This window comes from Triticum aestivum, chromosome 3B (assembly GCF_018294505.1).
Source record: "Triticum aestivum cultivar Chinese Spring chromosome 3B, IWGSC CS RefSeq v2.1, whole genome shotgun sequence".
NCBI lineage: Eukaryota > Viridiplantae > Streptophyta > Magnoliopsida > Poales > Poaceae > Triticum > Triticum aestivum.
Window position 1 is genome coordinate 13,798,651 of NC_057801.1, and position 15,953 is coordinate 13,814,603.

The following is a 15,953-nucleotide window of genomic DNA, read 5'->3' on the forward strand; positions in this document are numbered from 1 at the left end:
TCTTGTTATCAGTTTGTTGTATACAGTGACACACTGATCATGGGGGTCACTGTTGCATGTACAATCGATGGCTTAGGCCTTACAAATCGGAGTCTCCACATTCACAGACTTAGGCATTTGGCTTTCTCAACTTGTGCCACTGGGGATGCCGAGTTCGTCCTTAATTTGGGTGTTACCGAGTGGTCCGTAACCCGATGGAGTGGGCATTGATACCCATGTGTAGAGCTGATCTGCAGTCGAATGAGCGTAGTTAGTGAGGTTCAAGAAAAAGTTATTTTGCATTGTGATACAGGGAGATGAATCAAACTGGTCCGATCAGCCGCATGGGGCGTTGTCTAACCTGGTCAGAGCAAGTATATTAAGAGGATGTAGACGGGTTGTAAGACATTAAATATTATATGTTTGCTTAGCCTGAGGGAGAGATAAGAGAAGCAGACTACAAACTACTCCCTCTGTAAACTAATATAAGAGCGTTTAGATTACTACTTTAGTATTCTAAACACTCTTACATTAGTTTACGGAGGGAGTAATAGCCAACTACAGCACGTGCTCCTAAAAACATTATGAGAGAGTAAGGTGGACCATTTATCTAACTATTATACTTGCCGGATATAAGTTTGGCTATAGATGACATGACAACATCGAAAAGCAACAACTGGGTGTACTATTAACCATGCTCTCAAAGTGACTTTGGGCATGCAAATCATTACGATGGGCCAGACAAATCTCATGTGTGCTATCAAATCAACTATACACGATTAATGATGGTGAATGACAAGGTGGAACACTTGGGGAATCGGAGCGTGTTGATGACGCATGGGTCGATAGGCTGGGACGGTTGGGCCACCGCATCGCAGTGTTGGCGCCATAGTCCCTACGCGATACATGCACGAGGCAAATCCTATCATTGAGGTCGACTAGATGGGACGTCCTGGGACATCGTGCGGTGATGGCGCCTCGGTTCCCATGTAGGTTGCACACAAGACACCCAATGGTGTAGTAGTTGTTAGATGATACTAGATGACCCATTAGGCCAATGGCGCAAAGGCCAAATGTAAGCTAATCGGTGTAAGAGTATGCATTAACATATTATTGTTTGAAAAGAATAGCTTATATACTATATGTAGTAAGTAGATAAGATTGGTGGAATGTGTACAGGATCCATTGGGAAATCTTAATATGATCTTGTAAGTGTTGCAGATATGATCAAATGGAATGTTTGATGGAAACATTAATGTGAAAGCATGCATAAAAGGAAATGTTGTTTCTTGAGTCATAGTGTTCTGGAAACAACAGAAGAAGAGGAGTCCTTCACATATATACAATAAGAGATGGTAAACCGCTTTTGACCATACAGACAACAATAAAATCTAAAGATCGTAGACTACTTTTCACCATAGAGACAGCAAGGGAGGACTAAAGTCTATACATATCTGGCTGAGAGTAGTCACCACGACAAAAATGCACCATGAGAACCCGGCGCTGCTTTGTGGTGACCTTGAAACGAAAGGCAGAGATGTCTCCATGGATTTTTGCAAGGCAACGGAACTCAGACCAGTTGATTGTTACAATGGCTCTCTTGTCGGTTCCTAGCATGATGCGGCAATTGGCTTGTAGATCACTATTTGCAAGCCTGACCTTGAGCGTATCATAATCTGGGTCAATGTAATCATTTAGTTTTCTTTCAGTGTAGTTGACTTGAAAATACTGATGAGAAAAAAGGAATTAATTCAATGGATTGGAAAGTGTCTTGTCACTCTTACACTGAGAAGGTTTAAATATAGATAGCGAGAACATTCATCAGCAAATAATGGCAGGAAGCAAAAGGAGGGTGCAGAGCATGCTACATTCCTTCCAATGTGGAGTATAAGATGTAAATTGGTTGTTTCTGTATGTATGGTACTCTAGTGAAGGAGAACAAATATAGGAAGGAAGAAAACATGTATATCAGACTATATGAATATTAGTTTCTAAAGTTACATGTATACAGTTTTTTCAATATTTCGCAATTAAGTCAATTTGGTGAATCAAAAGCATACTGCAGGTTATACTTCTAATGATTAGTCAAGTACAAGTAGTTTAGTTGTGAGGCATAAGTAAAGATAGTTCTTTTTTTCTATGAAGTGGAAAGAAGGAGTTTACCATCGGTTGGCCTAGCTTTGCAAATGTTTTGTTGATGGTGCAGACATAGTATTTGATATCTGTTTTTCTGTGGCGGAACATGGCAAACAACTTGTTCACATGGTGCTGATAGAGCTTCACTTCATTGCCACAGTGACAATACCTTTCAAGCTCTCTGCAGTATTGGATAGCAGGGGGTGGTCCTGAATTTAGTTTCGTTTTGGTAAGATTTGGAAAGATCGAAATGACATGTAAGGAGGCTGAATACTATTTATTGTTAGGAGACTAAGCTTTCATCAAGAGAAAAGTAGAATTAAGCTTTAAACCTATGGTAGGAAGAATATAGTAAGCAAGTTAGTTAACTTGAGCATTATTGATCGGCCTAATATATGTTCTTTCGGTTCTATGGCAGAAAATTGGTGTCAGAGAGGTATAGCAGATCATAAAAACTATTAGGTCATTTTATTTTAAATTGGGAATATCAGAACAAGATAATAAGCATTGTAGCTTGGCATTGGCTCACTGCGAATGATATACTCCGGATGCTCATATTCTTCACCCTGTATAAGCATCGTGAGAATTGTTAGTGCGAGAAATCAGAAACTTGTTAGCTGGCAATAGCAATTGTGGGCATACAGTTTAATTATGCACTTTAAAAGAGTACTAAGATGGATTTAACTTGTCTAGTTTGGTTCTTTTATAAATAAACCAGTACGTAATATATGTGCATCAACCGTTTGTGGCTATTTAATTCCTTTTGCCGGCTAATGTCTGTAAGCACTGTAGATATGGGGCTAAACAGTGTACCAGCTGTTGCATTATATATATCGTGTGATGCATAGCAGGCCTAACAATCAGTTAAGTAAGTAACTATAGAGGTTATATGCAATCATGGCAGAAAAGTCTGGAAAATTGTGAAAATCTGAAGTATTTGCCAAAGGGTGGAGAGGCAGGTCAAATACGAGGCGGTGAATTCATGGATAAAATAAGATTGAGCGATTCTAAAACCCAGTGTTAGCCGCATCTGGTGGGATTCGGAATGGGTGGCCGTTTTTGCTGCAGAATAAGACGGTGCTTGGCAACGGGCTGGGATTGGCGACGGCTCACCTTCGATGCCAGGTTCAAGCAATTCCCTCAGTACTCCTGTAGAACATTGTGAGATGGTCAGGCATATCTCTCTGCATCGTGCACCCTTGATTATGCAACAGTCAATGCAAGGAAACTGAGAAGTAACAGAAAACATGGTACTCATCTTGTCTTGTTATGTTATACCAAAAGGATATGATGTTTGAGGAGATGTTCACCTTCCCTTTTAATTGAATGTTAAAAAGGTTCCAAGTTTAGTAATTTTCTCCTTTTACTATCTCATGCACAACCCAAGTTACCAAAAGTAACCATGCATCAGCCAGTATCGAACCAGGAATGAGCCCAAATATCAACTTGGAAGTTGTTAAAAATATATGCAAAATCTATATCCTTCTATTTTTTCTCTTATCCCTTTCATTGGAAGAACATGATATAGAATTCAGTGTACATGTGCAGAGGTAGCAAGTGGCCAGCTACAAAATGTTGATCCAAAATATGATTAAGATATTAGAATAAATTACATGTTCCACTTTTCATCAACCAATTCATGCCATAAATCCTTTATCAAGAAATCAAGACCATTGAGCATCATGGAGAGAAATATAAAAGATGTGATGGATAATGTTGCCATCTTAAATTAAAAAAGTTGACACACCATGGGTTCAAAATACTGTACATAGCGATTAGGTCTTGACTACAAGTCTGTAATATGTTGACCCCAAAATTCATCCAAAAATAGATATAATTACGAATCTTTTGAGGATGAGCGATTACGTGAGGTGAGTGTTGTTGCTACTGTTTCCAGCAAGAGGGCATTGTCTATGGCTATGCACCTACGAAATAAACATGTCTTGAATGTAACAAATGGTTTTATGAATTGTATGGATATGCACCTACGAAATAAACATGTCTTGAAAGTAACAAATGGTTTTATGAATTAATGTGTGTCCAAATCATAATATGATCGTCAAGGACATGTGATCCACATAAATAAAGGACAGCTATGTAGCTAACGGAATCACTAATCTTAAGTAATTCTGGAAGAGAACTTACAACTTGATCCAGACATATATATCTTCATGTAACCTTAAAACCATATATATCCATTTCTTCAAGACATATCTATTTCTCTGCTCCTGATCACTTCATGCTAATTTATCCAAAAAGTGCTTGGTCTGATCAATATAATACAATCAAGATTTGACGGTTATTGCAACAAGCGCTCTGACACCAATATATTAAACCATCTTCTTCCTGCAAGCAATGAACAACCAAAATATATCTTATTCTAAAAAGTGATATGCAAAAGAGTAATTGATGATGGGCATGCAACAAACTTATTTCCAGTATGTATCTACCTTCAGTTAGAAATTAAAAAGATGTACTGAGGATTACCTAGGTTGTATGCCCTGGTGCATAAATCTCAAAGACTAATTAGTTTGGACCTCAAAGTTTCAAGAAGCCTAATTCTTATAAAACCGTAATCCCTAGAAAGAAAATAATCACCTCTAGTATTCAATAACACATCTATAAGAGATAAATTTAAGTTGGTTTGATACTTTGATGGTACAATTGGTGAGCATGCCCTAAACTACCATATCACTGAAAAGTAAGCAACCAATGAAGCTATAGAAACCAACACAACTGAGAAGATGTAGTAGTCCATTGTATGGCAGAAGGGAACTAACATCATATGAAATTGCAGATCTGAAAGATGCAAAGTAGGCAAAAGGTGGATGTACAGAAGCTGAACCTGCTCCTGGGTGATGGCCACACTCACGCTCGGTAGCTCGTGCATAGATACTGGATAGTACCTGCATATGTACGAGATGGCAGTGGAAGATTGGGTCTGGTAGAAATGATTTGGATGGTTGAGGGCAGAGCAACATAGCAGCACCGCTGGTACAGCAGCACCTGCCTCACAACCATCCGAACGCCTTGTCGAGGTCGGGCGCGGTGGCCTGGCAATCGAGGGACTGCTGGGAGATGTCCATCACATATCAACGAGCTGATGCAGCTCGAGGTCGAGGCATCAAAGAAACCGGTGAGTGGACGTTGGTGGTCGGGCTGAGCTATCTTCCTCGCTTGCTCCGGTGAACAGGCCACTCCTCTATTTTATTCACTGTGGATAAAAACACTTGGTACATCAGACCATCAATACACGTTTTGTCCATCTGCTAATATTTAATTATTCATATCATTTCATGATTTGACATATTAGAGCATAGTCAAATATAGAGTGGGCTGGTAGTATAAAGAAACCTGGAGAACTACCTGCTCATACACTCTGTCAGTATCTACCTCCTCCCTAGGTAAGTTGCTCACTAATGATGCAGAATATGGAGATGATGCAGAACCTGGAGAACACCTTGTCATCCACTCCATCAGTATCTACCTCCTCCATAGGTAAAGAACTTGATTTTACTCTGAATCAAAGAGCAGCCCCCTGAAGATAGAAAACTGTATGGAGTTAATTGTCATATTGGGAATTACCTCAGCTTTGCTCTGTTGCTAGTCAATTAAATTGACTCTGGTGTGCTGCGGTAAATGTGGTGCTATCTGCTATGGCAAAGGAAAAAGAAACAAAGAAGAAAGAAGAATCCCAGTGAACAAGGGATGTAAGTTTTCTGCTGAGTATAGGAAAATCTATGGAAATTCATTGGCATCATCAAAACAAACAAAACTAATTTGTATCTCATTGGCTACTCTCCAGATCTGAGCCTCTCTTTTTGCATTCACAACAAAAAGATAGGAGATGGAGCTAGCATACCTGCAGATGTACTGGTGAGGGTGAGGTCGCCCGCAAGTACACCCAACTCTGGCTGAGGATACCAGCTCCTCCGCGCTGCTGATATATGGGAAACCACCATGAGCACGAGCACGCACGTGGCCTCACAGAGCACCGACATGGCGTTCACGGAGCAGATCCTCTATGCCAGGAAGGCGTTGGCAGCGAGCTTGGAGAGCTCATCAGACCACATGTTGGTGGTGACGATGTTCTCCTCGGACACCCAGTAGGCGTACACCTCCTTGATGGCCTGGACAGCCTTCCTGCCCTCGGGGGTCTCCCGGCCACCGATGAGCACTCTGTCGGGCTTGAACAGGTCGTCGGTCGCCGTGCCCTCGGCAAGGAAACTCTGGGTTGGTCAGGATCTGGTAGTTGATGCCCTTGTTGTTGTGGGTCAGGATCTTCTCAATGGCCTCTGCGGTCTTGACAGGGACAGTGGACTCATCAACATCGATCTTGTCGGAGTTGGACACGCCGGCAATCATCCGGGCTGCGCTCTCCCAGTAGGTGAGGTCGGCAACCTTGCCGGCTCCCAGACTGCGGGTCTTGGTGGGGGTGTACACCGAGACAAAGATGATGTCGGCCTCGGCGATGTGCTTCTCGACGTCGGTGCTGAAGAAGAGGTTCTTGCCCCTGCACGCCTTGACAACATCATCGAGGCCGGGCTCGTAGATCGGGAGGGTGTCGTTGTTCCAGGCGTGAATGCGGGGCTTGGAGATGTCGACAACCACCACCTCAATTGTTGGGCACTTGATGGCAATGACAACCATTGTTGGGCCGCGGACGTAGCCAACTCATATGCAGCAGATCTTCACCGTCTTGGCTGCCTACAACATGTGATCACAACAAAGTAATTGTGTTAAGAGGATTGAAAAATAGGGCATCCACTGCTCTTACTACACATCTCAGACTCAGAGTAAACAGAAGCAACCGAGATTCAGATCTTAAAAAGACAGTATGTGTTAGAGATGCATAGTTGAAGCCACATAAATGTTCTAAGAAATATTCTACCCAAATAATTGAGCAAAAAAGCATGAACAATACTCAGTAATCAGATGCTGGCAACATCACGGCATGATCAAATCTGAGGGTAAAAAACGGTGTGCCTACTTCTGCAGACTGCATACAAAGGAGCATGACAAACTGAACGGAGATCACACCAATCGTCCAAATCCAGCGGGTATGCCATCAAATATCCTCGTTTGATATGCCAACAAAGATCACACGGGGATGTTGTCAAAACCAACACATCAACACACATCGCTTTCAGTAGGCAAAAATTGAGCAAGGGAGTGGGAAGGAACCCAACCTTGATGGCTAACGACATGGAGGACCCAAGAACCAACCGAGAAGGAAAGAGAGAATGAGTAACATATCATCTTATAGACATTTCATCAAACACGCCAGGAGCATCGTACCGAAGAACATCTCATCTTCTTATGACAACAATGAGAAGCAGTAGAATGCAAGGAGCAGTAGCAAACCGAAAATGAGAGCAGCCCCGTCAATCCTGCAAGAGGAAAGGAAAGCAGAAGAAAGGAAAAGTGAGGAATCAAATCACCCAAGGTAATAAGAACGAGAAAGCGGGGCCAGTTTCATGAAAGAGAACGCAACGCCGCCGTTGCTGCTCCCATCCACCCAAATTAATGATTGACGAACCCACAACAACAATTATAGAAAATCAAGTATATTATTATAACCAGGTCCATCAAGGAAACATATCTAAACATACAGGGGACAAACATATCAACATGGCTAAATATTCTCCTAAAAAGCATGAATAAACAAAGCAAGAAGACGATCCATCGAGCACAACATATCTAAACATAACATCCATCTATTGTATCAAGCAAACTGTCACCAAAAACATGTAGGAAGGAGTTATCTTCGGATTCTCAACCTCTCCAGCCAGCATACTGATTCAATCCCAATAGTTGAGGTTCCAAAACAGAGTGTTTAGATACTGGCCCCAATTCACATTGTCCAGGTCCATTTCAAGTCATCTTGAAGGTTCAATATGTGGAATTCCTATCAATCAAGATAAGACTCTAATGTAATAGACTGCTGTAAAACTAATGATTTGCAGTATATGATAAACAACCTTTTGTAGTATATAGTGTACATTAAAAAAAATCCTATCTTGATAACCATGATAGCAGAAAGATCTAAGTATCCCTGCAAACAATTATTCTGCTATTTTTTTCTTCTTGTTGGCATAATCAGGCACTACAACAACTATCCAGATTAAAAAATTTCCAAATCCCAGACTCATTTTTATGTGGTATTGCTAGTTCTTGCACATATTGTAAAAGACACCACCAGCATGGATTTTAAGAAATAGACTGGAAGAGCTCACGAAACACAATGTTCCTGGTCTGAGAATCAGTAGTACCATCTTCATTTTCAATCAGGATTTTCAAAGCCGTTTTTGAGGTCACACACGACACTGCTACATAAAGCTGGCCATGCTGAACACAGGTGCATTAAAGTATAGACCAACACTGCATAACACAATGTTCAGTACGTTCAGACAACAACTTCTGTCCAAAGCAAGTGGCGAGTGTAACCAAATAATCAGTTTCAGTAGGCTTAACCTCTCCCCATATGTCGTTGGGAAGTGGAAAAGAAAAAGGTCGTTGTGGTGTGATCGTATCGGATAGGAATATTCAGCTATGGGAAGGAAGGAGGAGATTCACCCGGCTGAGTCTACCATTTCTTCCTCTTTATTAAAAAAAACAAAATCAAATCTCCCATTGATTTGGGAGAGTCTCTTGATAATATAGCTTGCCTCAAAATCAGAGAAATTATATCAATCAGAGATCATTGCCTCTTTCTCCTTGCCCCTTCCGCTTACTCCGGCATCGACTCGTCATTTGAACTTTTTATGGGTTCTCTCCTTTCATCCTCCCCCAGTCACCCTATGTCCATGGCTAATCTATACCTCCAAGGCCGACTCGCTACCCGCCACCTCGTGCAGGACTGTAAACTGAATTGTAGACTGTAGTGCTTCTCTGAAATATTTTTTAATCAGTTTTCACCTCGTTCAGTGAAAATTAATATAGGTACTTCTCTCAAATATTGGTTCAGTGCTAAACTGAATTGCATACTGTAGTGCAACTATTTATAATTTATTTGATACAACTTTCTGTACATGCCTATTCTTTGTCCTACAATATTTTGACTCCTACCTATTTTCAAATGGCCAGAAAGGACTGCACGTGTGTTACTGCTGCGACAACACATCGACTTTGTGAAAAATGGTCAACTGCATCTCTAAACTGATATTATTGTTCAGTTTTAGCTTCTAAATACACTCCTAAATTAAACCAAGAGGCGAGCATGTCATCTGTATACAAAGCAACACCACAGAAGCCTAATCTGTCAAGAGCAAGAGTCAAATATATTTGTCAGATATATAGTTCATATTGTGCAGTTAGCAAACAAAAATAAATGTTCCTGAAGGTATGTATATCAGCTATCCGTTCATTTCTCCACTTTTCCCTGTTTCTAGTTTGAAACATGGCACAACACAATGATGAATCTCATGTTTCAGTTTACACTGAGATCTGAACCCAGTGTGTATGCATGAATGTTTTGTAGGACAGCAGTGCACACAACATAGAAAGGGACGCGGAAAGAGAAGGGTCGGGGCTAGTGGCGGCTCACCTCAGTTCGATGGTGTGCTGATCTCTTGCGCTGCGCTAGAGGGGGCGAGGCTGCGCTGGCACCACGGTCCTCTCCATAGCCGAATCTCGTTGAGGAGCAGCTCCACCGACACCGCCGGGGACGCAGCCGACCTCTTCCTTCCCGGCAGCCCCACTGCACCACGACGGCCGGCTTCTTCCTGTCCTCGTCGCCCGCTTTCCCTACTCCTTCACCCAACCATCAGCCTCACCTAACCTACGCCTGATCTGGATCTAGGCACATCCCATGGACACCACACAACGAGGGGGAGGAAGGAGAGGTGGAGGGGCTAGCGTTGTGGAGAAGTAGTGAAGAGAAGGACGAGCGGCGCTCGATCCGAGAAACGCCACCTTGGCCGCAAGAAACCAAATGGAACGGGAGAGCGGCTAGCAAGAGTCCCACCCTCTGGACCGTGTGCCTCCCCTCGCCGCACCGCTTGCTGCCGCCCAACTCTCCCACCGGCCACGGCGAAGTCCCACCGCCGGGCAAGTGCCGGTGCCGGGTCGCCTCTGCACACCAAGCAACGTGACCATGATACCCCATTACATGTGTGCACACATCCAGCCATCAAGCTCAGGAGTGCTCATACCTGGAGTCGACCGACCCCCCCCCCCTCCCCGGTGCGGACAACACGTCAGACAAACACCATACAGTTCCCAGCCAACACCACACCTGAATCCAAGGCAACGGAACGGCGGTCGCTGGCAGCGGTGCAAAACTGACGAGGCGGTGCGCTGGCTGGCTCCCCAACCCAAACAAACAAAGTATATTGTAGCATCTCTGACCTGCTATTTCACCCATCCTTTCTTGAAATATACATATATACTCTCTTACTAATGGTGTTTTTTTTACTTCAACATTTGCTCGGATCAAAAGATGACAACATATGGTGATGTAGTATGGGGCTATGGGCTAGCCTCCGGATGTTCGAGTGTCTCAAACATAAACGACGGGACATAGTTCAAATTCCAAACTGAATCTGTGGTTAGTACAGTTCTAAATATTGCACTAAAATAGGCAAAAAAAAATTGGGATATTGCAAGAAACAGGTTAATCTAATGTAAAGAACATCAAAGAGAACTTTGCTGGTTTTACCTTGAACAACATGATTCCAGTATGCAGCACAGATTTTCTGAAGCATTTGCCCCCCGTAAAAATTATAACCTGGAAACGAAATCAATCTAGGCAGATTAGAGAGAGAGAGAGAGATCACCTTGTCCTATACTCTTCCTCAAGATCCTCTCCCTCTCCCTCCCATCTTCTCTCCTGCTCCTCCACACGCGTCATGAAGACCACACCATCCATTCTCTCCTTCCTTCTATCTCTCCCTCTCATCTTCTCTCTCCTACAGATCGGATCGAGCGCCGCCATCTCCCTTTGCCTGCACATCGTCCTATCTGTGCCAGTCAGGTGAGGAGGCAGGGGAGGTCGAGTGAGGAGACATGGGAGGAGGAGGTGGAGGCAGAGGAGACAAGGCAGCCGAGAGGGAGGGAGGAAGCGGCGCCGGCGGCTGCCTGTAGAAGAGGAATAGGACGAAGAAGAGATGAAGGAAAGAGAGGGGCTGACGAGGTAGATATTTCTGCCTCAATCCACCCACCCGATCCCACGCCCGCCCGCCCGCATCTCACCTGTTTTCTCACCCAAGACTTACTGAGACATACCGCAGAGTTAGGGCCGCGGGCAAAGGAGGCCCACTCGTCATACACTGAAGCGCGGAAGCATAGCATGTAAAAAAACCAACGAGCAGATTTTTGACAGCATGGTAGAAACGTACGACGGTGGTAGATCGTGTGAACGAAAATCATCGCCGGACGCAGTTGCCTCGGCTATGCGGGTAGCATAGCAAGCTTTATATGTTAGATTGTGTAGAGATACGAGAGGTGTTTTAAACTTGTATCTTTCTATCTCTTCTTCTGTTGTAACCTCCCTGATCTCCTGTAACGATTGATCTCGATCTCTCTCGCTCTCTTGTAAGCCACGGCACACATTGATATAAATACAGATGCGGCCGAGCAAAGGGTTCAACGCTTCCACCAAAGTTTACATGGTAACAGAGCCTCTTCCTCGATAGATTGGATGGAGATCGCATCTAGCTGTTGGGGAACGTAGCAGAAATTCAAAATTTTTCCTACGTAACACCAAGATCTATCTATGGAGAGACCAGCAACGAGTAGAAAGAGAGTGCATCTACATACCCTTGTAGATCGCTAAGCGGAAGCGTTCAAGTGAACGGGGTTGATGGAGTCGTACTCGTCGTGATTCAGATCACCGATGATCCTAGTGCCGAACGGACGGCACCTCCGCGTTCAACACACGTACAGCTCGACGATGTCTCCCACGCCTTGATCCAGCAAGGAGAGAGGGAGAGGTTGAGGAAGACTCCATTCAGCAGCAGCACAACAGCGTGGTGGTGATGGAGGAGCGTGGCAATCCTGCAGGGCTTCGCCGAGCACCTACGGGAGAGGAGATGTGTCACGGGAGGGAGAGGGAGGCAACCAAAGGCCTTAGGTCTGATTGCTCCTCCTTTTCCCCACTATATATAGGGCCAAGGGAGAGGGGGAGGGCGCAGCCTTGCCCCCTCCTCCAAGGAAGGGGTGCGGCTAAGGATGGGGAGGAGTCCATCCTCCCCAAGGCACCTCGGAGGTGCCTTCCCCCTTTAGGACTCTTCCCTCTCCAAGTTTCCTTGCGCATGGGCCTCTTGGGGCTGGTGCCCTTGGCCCATGTAGGCCAAGGCGCACCCCCTACAGCCCATGTGGCCCCCCGGGGCAGGTGGCCCCACCCGGTGGGCCCCCGGGACCCTTCCGGTGGTCCCGGTACAATACCGATGACCCCGAAACTTGTCCCGATGGCCGAAACAGGACTTCCTATATATAAATCTTTACCTCCGGACCATTCCGGAACTCCTCGTGACGTCCGGGATCTCATCCGGGACTCCGAACAACATTCGGTAACCACATACAAGCTTCCTTTATAACCCTAGCGTCATCGAACCTTAAGTGTGTAGACCCTACGGGTTCGGGAGACATGCAGACATGACCGAGACGTTCTCCGGTCAATAACCAACAGCGGGATCTGGATACCCATGATGGCTCCCACATGTTCCACGATGATCTCATCGGATGAACCACGATGTCAAGGACTCAATCGATCCCGTATTCAATTCCCTTTGTCTATCGGTATGTTACTTGCCCGAGATTCGATCGTCGGTATACCGATACCTTGTTCAATCTCGTTACCGGCAAGTCTCTTTACTCGTTCCGTAACACATCATCCCGTGATCAACTCCTTGGTCACATTTGCGCAAATGATGATGTCCTACCGAGTGGGCCCAGAGATACCTCTCCGTTTACACGGAGTGACAAATTCCAGTCTCGATCCGCATAAAACAATAGATACTTTGGGAGATACCTGTAGTGCACCTTTATAGTCACCCAGTTACGTTGTGACGTTTGATACACCCAAAGCACTCCTACGGTATCCAGGAGTTACACGATCTCATGGTCAAAGGAAGAGATACTTGACATTGGCAAAGCTCTAGCAAACGAACTACACGATCTTTGTGCTAGTCTTAGGATTGGGTCTTGTCCATCACATCATTCTCCTAATGATGTGATCCCGTTATCAACGACATCCAATGTCCATAGCCAGGAAACCATGACTATCTGTTGATCACAACGAGCTAGTCAACTAGAGGCTCACTAGGGACATATTGTGGTCTATGTATTCACACGTGTATTACGATTTCCGGATAATACAGTTATAGCATGAATAAAAGACAATTATCATGAACAAGGAAATATAATAATAACACTTTTATTATTGCCTCTAGGGCATATTTCCAACAGTCTCCCACTTGCACTAGAGTCAATAATCTAGTTCACATCGCCATGTGATTAACACTCACAGGTCACATCGCCATGTGACTAATACCCAAGAGTTTACTAGAGTCAGTAGTCTAGTTCACATCACTATGTGATTAACACTCAATGAGTTTTATGTTTGATCATGTTGCTTGTGAGAGAGGTTTTAGTCAACGGGTCTGAACCTTTCAGATCCGTGTGTGCTTTACAAATCTTTATGTCATCTCCTAGATGCAGCTACCACGCTCTATTTGGAGCTATTCCAAATAACTGTTCTACTTGCAACTATTCTAAATTGTTGCCCCATTGTACGTATCCGGTATCTCTACTTAGAGCTATCCGGATAGGTGTTAAGCTTGCATCGTCGTAACCTTTACGACGAACTCTTTTACCACCTCCATAATCGAGAAAATTCCTTAGTCCACTAGTTACTAAGGATAACTTTGACCGCTGTCCTGTGAGCCATTCTTGGATCACTCTTGTACCCCTTGACTGACTCATGGCAAGGCACACTTCAGGTGCGGTACACAGCATAGCATACTAAAGATCCTACGTCTTAAGCATAGGGGACGACCTTCGTCCTTTCTCTCTATTCTGCCGTGGTCGAGCTTTAAGTCTTAACTTCGTACCTTATAACTCAGGCAAGAACTCCTTCTTTGACTGGTCCATCTTGAACACCTTCAAGATCATGTCAAGGTATGTGCTCATTTGAAAGTATTATTAAGCATTTTGATCTATCCTTATAGATCTTGATGCTCAATGTTCAAGTAGCTTAATCCAGGTTTTCTATTGAAAAACACCTTTCAAATAACCCTATATGCTTTCCAGAAATTCTACATCATTTCTGATCAACATATACTCATCAGAAATTCTATAGTGCTCCCACTCACTTCTTTGGAAATACAAGTTTCTCATAAACTTTGTACAAACCCAAAATCTTTGATCATCATCAAAGCATTCATTCCAACTCCGAGATGCTCACTCCAGTCCTTAAAAGGATCGCTGGAGCTAGCATACCTTTTAGCATCCTTAGGATCGACAAAACTTTTCTGATTGTATTGCATACAACCTTTCCTCACGAAAACTGGTAAGGAAACTCGTTTTGACATCCATCTGCCAGATTTCATAAATACAGCAGTAACTGCTAATCCAATTCCAACAGACTCTTAGCATCGCTACGAGTGAGAAAACCTCACCGTAATCAACTCCTTGAACTTGTCGGAAAATATCTTAGCGACAAGTCGAGCTTTCTTAATGGTAATTCTTACCATCATTGTCTGTCTTCCTTTTAAAATCCATCCGTACCCAATGGCCTTACGACCATCAAGTATTTCTTCCAAAGTCATGGATCCGTTCTCGGATTTTATGGCCTCGAGTCATTTATCGGAATCCAGGCCCACCATTGCTTCTCCATAGCTCGTAGGTTCATTGTTGTCTAGCAACATGACCTTCAAGACAGGATCACCTTACCACTCCGAAGTAGTACGTGTTCTTGTCGTCCTACGAGGTTTGGTAGTGACTTGATCCGAAGTTTCATGATCAATATCATAAGCTTCCACTTCAATTGGTGTAGGTGCCACAGGAACAATCTTCCTGTGCCCTGCCACACACTAGTTGAAGAGACGGTTCATATAACCTCATCAAGTCTCCACCATCCTCCCACTCAATTCTTTCGAGAAAAACCTTTCCTCGAGAAAGGACCCGATTCAAGAAACAATCCATATTGCTTTCGGATCTGAATTAGGAGGTATACCCAACTGTTTTGGGTTTCCTATGAAGATGCATTTTATCCGCTTTGGGTTCAAGCTTATCAACCTGAAACTTTTTCATATAAGCGTCGCAGCCCCAAACTTTTAAGAAACGACAACTTAGGTTTCTCTAAACCATAATTCATACGGTGTCATCTCATCGGAATTACGTGGTGCCCTATTTAAAGTGAATGTGGTTGTCTCTAATGCCTAACCCATGAACGATAGTGGTAATTCGATAAGAGACATCATGGTACGCACCATGTCCAATAGGGTGCAACTATGATGTTCGAACACACCATCACACTATGGTGTTCCAGGCGGTATTAATTGCGAAACAATTTCCACAATGTCTTAATTGTGTGCCAAAACTCGTAACTCAGATATTCATCTCTATGATCATATCATAGACATTTTATCCTCTTGTCACAATGATCTGCTACTTCACTCTGAAATTACTTGAACCATTCAATAATTCAGACTTGTGTTTCATCAAGTAAGTATATTCAACATCTACTCAAATCATCTGTGAAGTAAGAACATAACGATATTCACTGCATGCCTCAGCACTCATTGGACTGCACACATCAAAATGTGTTACTTCCAACGAGTTGCTATCTTGTTCCATCTTACTGAAACCGAGGCTTTTCAGTCATCTTGCCTTTG

The 15,953-nt window shown here is 43.7% G+C and overlaps 1 long non-coding RNA gene across 1 annotated transcript; it reads right to left on the reverse strand.

Annotated features, from left to right (window-relative positions):
• Nucleotides 1–9,246: 9,246 nt before the first annotated feature.
• LOC123068253 (uncharacterized) lies at nucleotides 9,247–10,886 on the reverse strand. Its single transcript, XR_006431631.1, has 2 exons — nucleotides 9,662–10,886; nucleotides 9,247–9,373 (listed from the first exon to the last, which is right to left on the reverse strand). It is a non-coding gene; the product is annotated as an uncharacterized lncRNA (long non-coding RNA).
• Nucleotides 10,887–15,953: the final 5,067 nt, after the last annotated feature.